We start from the raw sequence: 5,890 nt of genomic DNA on the forward strand, positions 1-5,890 counted from the left end.
AGGGTGATACCACATTTGAGTGCTACTCCCACATAGAAACAGCTCCAGTGATCAAACTGGGGTGAAAGGAGCAAAATCACATTAAAGATCCCCTGTTGGATCTGCTGCCACAGCCATCACATGAAGATTGGCTTCTTTCCCTGGTTTTGTTTGCTCCCTCTTTTCGAGGCAGTTTCCCATTGGACTGAGGGTTCATTTAAGGCTTCTCACCGAGGAGATTGAGCCTTCAGGAGCTGTGATGAGGCCTCCCATTAACCCTTTCTATGAAACAGCCATAATTACATGGTAATTTCTTCCTGAAGCCTCCTGGCAGAAAAGAAATTCAGTATAAGCTTGAGTGCAAACTCAAGGCTTCCCAGCAGTGCAAATCACAGGCAGATTTTTAATTAATCCCAGGATAAGGACTCAAAGCAGCATCTGAATGTCTGATGCCATGAATATTCAGTGTTGCTATGGTGACAGCATCTTTTCAGACCCCATCCTCCTCGGGGAAGAGATCCAAAACCTCCCTGACCACACACACCAGCAGCTAAGTTCTCCCCCTGCATCTTACCTGGCCAGGCAATTCCTCTGGTGTGACAGTGACAGCAGAACAGCACAGGACAGCAGACAACCTACAAACTCATTAGAGAACCTACGAACTCATTAGAGAACTGTTCTTCCTTGCAATTAATGCAATTACAAAGGAGTTCTTGGTGCCAGTTAGCCAAAAAGGTGCTGTGAAGCACAAGCAGCAGCATCTCCTCCTGCTTTGCTCTGCAGGGAAAGGAGGAAACAAGATTATTTACCTCTGTCCATTTCAAGTGGATTCAAATATTCAAACCAGAATGAGCTTTAAAAAGAGTTGCTATGAGATTGATTCTTGCATAATTGGAGTGAAAAAGCCCGAGGACACACTGGAAATGGAGAACCAGCCCACCTGGTCCTGTCCTTCCTCTTATCCTGTGCCTTGTTCCTGGGAGCAGAGCCTGACCCCACCTGGCTGTACCTCCCGTCAGGGAGTTGTAGAAAGCCAGAAAGTCCTGCCCTGAGCCTCCTTTTCTCCAGGCTAAGTCCCCCCAGAGCAGGTTATTAGGATGCAAAAAGGAATGTGGGAATAGCCTTAAGTTCCACATAAGAAATTTGTATATGTCGTTGATTGGAATATTTTCCTTGTCCCACAGTGAGTCAATTTGTCTATTTATTCCCATTTCTCTTAAGGTCTGGCAAAACCTTAGAAGAAGGGACCATTAAATAACATGGATCAAGCACTGGGAATAACAAGGGCAGGCTTTGAAAGCCAAATCCTGGGAAATGTGAGCTTCTACCCTAATAAGTTAAGTAACTGGAACACATACATAAACAAAGCATTTACACAACACCGACAGGGTTGGCAATGGTTAGGAGCAAGTTCAGGCAGGTGCTGGAGTGTTGGAATGAGTTGGCTGGAGGTGTCAACTACTAGAGTAGTTGACTAGGTGACAGGGAAGGAACATCTGTCACATGCCCTGCAAGCATGGAGTTACCCACAGGCCATTAAAGCATCATTAATACAGGTTAAAATGGGGCTAATTTGGGTTTTTCACTTCTAAAACCTTTAAGAAAAGAAAAGCAAACTGCTGTATTTGGGGGGAGACTTGATCACAGCCTCGTGTTCACAGGTGCACCAAGATGTCAATATAAAAGGGACAATCCTCAACCAACAGTCTCAACTGGAACACCCAAGTGTCTGCTCCAGGGTATGACCTTGTACAAAACTTAAGGAGCCTCCCCAAGAGATGCCAAAACCCCCAATCAAACCCAACCAGGCAGAGATTGAAAAGATGAGATTTGCTGTATTTTGATGCCTGGTTTTATGGCAATTAATGGAATTCTGTGTGCAGGCACAAGGACAAGTCAGTTGTCTTAGGAAGGGGCAAGACATAACAGAGCACAAGGGATGTGCCTAAACCACACAGCTGGGAACTGAGGTACCTGAACCAACCAAACAGCAAGGAAAGGCACTGACCTCTCCGAAACATCCAATTCCAGACGTTACCCAGAGTAGCTTTGGCTGTCCCATCCCCGGGAGTGTTCCAGGCCAGGTTGGATGGGGCTTGGAGCACCCTGGGCTACTGGAAGGTGTCCCTGCACATGGCAAGGGGTGGGACTGGATGGGCTTTAAATTCCCTCCCAAGACAAGCCATTCCATGATGTCAGAGCCATGCAGTAGCTTAATTAATGCTTATTATTTATTCTCTCCCAGCAATACTCTGCAGATTTACACTCCTGTGGGGGAGCCTTGCTCTTACCCAAATTAATAGGCACATCCTTAACTCTGGAAAGAAAATATGAGTAAATTCCTCTATTTTCTGGGATATTTTGGTCTATTCTGGGTCTGTTGTTCCCACTCCTTGTATCATCCATCAGTGGATTTACAGAAACACACCAACAGAGCCAAAATGAATCTTCCATTAAGTATATTTCTGACATTTTAAAGACTTTTAATATAAATAAACATAGAAAATCTGAAGTGAGTTTACAGATAAGATGAACAGAAGCATTTCAGGGAGGCAGATATTCATTTATTCCTGGTGAAACAATTCTGGCTCTAATAGCCCTGACCTCCTAGAACTTTTGTTTAAAGACAAATATTTGAGCATCCAGAGAAGGCACTTAGTGACAACACAGAGACATGTAGAACCTCCACAAACTACAATAAATGGCACAAATTCCTGCCCACACATTAAAGAGTTACAACGAGAGGCGGGTCAGGAGCTTCCTAGGGAAAACCATGGATTACAACATGGGAACCCATGGTTAACAACAGCTTCACATTTTCCTAAGCACAAGAGGTTATAGTCATTTGTAAACAGGTAAATATTTCTCTTAGAAGAGATATATAACAAAAAAAGTTTTTTTGGCACCTTTCAGCTCAGTGTCCATGTAAACATTTCTTCCTTCTGCACATGCAACCACCACATTCTTGCAGGAATTCCTTTGGGGAAACATTCAGACTTGCATTCAGAGGGCAGTGGCTGAGGAGAGGTGAGATCAGTACCTGAGGCTGCGAAACTTCGGCCTGCTCAGGCTGAGCATGGGCTGCTTCAAGGTGGGTTTGTTGTCCAGCAGCACTGCTTCACTCTCTGTCCTGGGGAACCTGCTCTGGTAGATCTCAGGATATTCCTTCTGAAACTGCACCACACACAAGCCACAATCACAATTAAATCCCCCACTCTACCAAAAACTCCAGCTGGACAGGACCAGAGACTCTCCAGGCAGCACTGGGATCTGTGCTGTTGTGTCTGGAGAGCCACCTGGCAGGAACAGCAATGTAAATGTCTTTTGCCCAACTGGAGTCACCTATACCTCTGTAGCGCCTAGTATTAATACAAGTTGGACATAACCCTCTAGAAAGTGCTATTTATTTGGCTTTTCCCCCAGATTCTCCATATTTTCTGTATGAAGAACAGTGTGGGCACAGGCCCAGAGCAGTGCCTGTCCCTTGTGCTGGCCCTGTTGAGGCACCTCCAAATACTGGGGGCAGTTCTGGGCCCCTTATGATAAAACATTGAGGGGCTGGAACATGTCCAGGGAAGGGAATGGAGCTGGGTAAGGGACGGAAGCACCAAGAGAGGCTGAGGGAGCTGTGGGAGCTCAGCCTAGAGAAAAGGAAGCTCAGGGGGAACGTTCTGCTCTCTCCAACTCCCTGCCAGGAGGTGCAGCTGGTGGGGTCAGGCTCTGCTCCCAGGGAACAAGGCACAGGATGAGAAGAAAGATCCTTGAGCTGTGCCAGGGGAGGTTCAGGTTAGACATCTGAAAAGGGATGTCAAGCATTGGAATGTGCCTGTGGGAGCTCAGCCTAGAGAAAAGGAAGCTCAGGGGGAACGTTCTGCTCTCTCCAACTCCCTGCCAGGAGGTGCAGCTGGTGGGGTCAGGCTCTGCTCCCAGGGAACAAGGCACAGGATGAGAAGAAAGATCCTTGAGCTGTGCCAGGGGAGGTTCAGGTTAGACATCTGAAAAGGGATGTCAAGCATTGGAATGTGCTGTCCAGAGAGGTGGTGGAGTCTCCATCCCTGGAGGAATTCAAGGACCAACTGGATGTCAATGAATTTAAGGACTGACTCAGTGGTCTGGGCCAGTTGACAAGGTGGTGATAGGTCACAGGTTGGGCTTCATGGTCTTGGAGACCTTTTCCAATCTCAATGATTCTGGGATTCTGATTCCAAACACTAAAGGCTGAACGATCACTCCAAAAGCTGTGATTTATCACACCTCTGGCTGTCCCAGCACAAAGGACAAGACTATAATGACAGATCTCTGTGTACTTCAAACTTTGCTGACTTGTGGCCCACCCAGTAGGAGCTCCTTCTGGACTGTGGTGAGAACTCATCAAAACCCTAACCATATGCTTTAAATTTTACTATGAGAGAAATTTAGTTTATTTCCTTCCTCCCCTTTCAACTGCTGCTATGAATCATGTCCTACTGCTCACTCCATGTTTTAATCAACTGTAATTAACTATTCTCCTTCACATACAGGAAGTGTTAACGATCTTGAATCCAAGTCCAGCCTCAGTTTTCCCCAACACACATGGAGTTCAGTGTGGCAGGAGGTGGAGGAAGGGCCCCAAGGAGAAGTCTGCCTGCTCTGAAAAGCTGCTTGTTCAAACTGGAGTCACAAGACTTGCTTAGGAGATTCCAGGGCAAGGACAAAACTATTCGATTGGGCACAAAGTCTTGCCAAAGGGTTTCTGCAAAAGAAAAATCTCTCCAGGATTAAATCCTGCCAGAAGTGTGGTTTAGCTTTGGCATTAGGCAAGATGTTAGTAGGCCAGAGAGGTGCAAGATAATCTTGAGCAACATAAATGTTACAAAACACAAAGCCAAGGCCACAAAAAGAACATTTTCAGGACTGAACAGAGTTTGGTCTCTTCAAGCAGAAAATTAGTGCTTTTAACAGCTATTGGTTTTAAGGCCATCCATGGCATGTTAATGGTGACTTGTGTGGCCAGAGCACCACAGGAATCCAGGCTGTAATTCCATCAGGTGGGATTTAATGGAGAGCAGGAGCTCAGAGTCATTTTACACTAGTTTTAAACCAATGTTTGGACACCACTGCTGCCAATGTCAAATGCTGTATTATCATGGAATAGTTTGGGCTGGGAGAGACCTCAAAGCTCACCTCATTCCACCCCTGCCATGGGCAGGGACACCTCCCACCAGAACACATTGCTCCAAAACCCATTCAACCTGGCCTGGAACACTCCCAGGGATGGAGTAGCCACAGCCTCTCCAGGCAACCTGTGCCAGTGCCTCAGCACCCTCACAGGGAGGAATTCCTTCCCAATATCCCATCTAGACCTGCGCTCTGGCAGTGGGAAGCCATTCCCTGTATCCTGTCTCTCCAGACCCTTGACCCAAGTCCCTCTGCAGGTCTCTTGGAGCCCCTTTAGGCACTGGAAGGGGCTCTAAGGTCTCTCTGGAGCCTTCTCCAGGCTGAACAACCCCGGTTCTCCTAGACTGTGTCCATGGCACATAGTATTAGAAACTGTCTTGAAAGTCCCAGCCCTCAACAGCTCTTCTGCACCACAACCATTTCTCACCATACATTCTGCTCCTCCTGTGCACCAGGCCCTGGTGTCTGAGCCCTTCCCTCACAGAGGCAAATGAAACCTCCCCCAAGTACCTTACCTGTTTTAACTTCTTCTTTTTGTCCTTCACAGACAATTTTTTGTCCTTGATAATGTTCTCCAAGAGCTCTGCTACTGCAGCTTGAGAAGTAGAAACCTTTTGTTCTTCAAACTCCTGAGGAGTTATTTGTTTGCAGTAGGAGTATGTTGGCAGTATGGCACAGATGCCTTCCTTGGGACATTTGCACTGAAAGAGGGATATGCAAACAAAAAATTGATTCTGTGCTATTGGAGCAGGAA

The sequence above is a fragment of the Acanthisitta chloris genome, unplaced genomic scaffold (genome assembly GCF_000695815.1).
Source record: "Acanthisitta chloris isolate BGI_N310 unplaced genomic scaffold, ASM69581v1 scaffold20321, whole genome shotgun sequence".
Classification (NCBI taxonomy): domain Eukaryota; kingdom Metazoa; phylum Chordata; class Aves; order Passeriformes; family Acanthisittidae; genus Acanthisitta; species Acanthisitta chloris.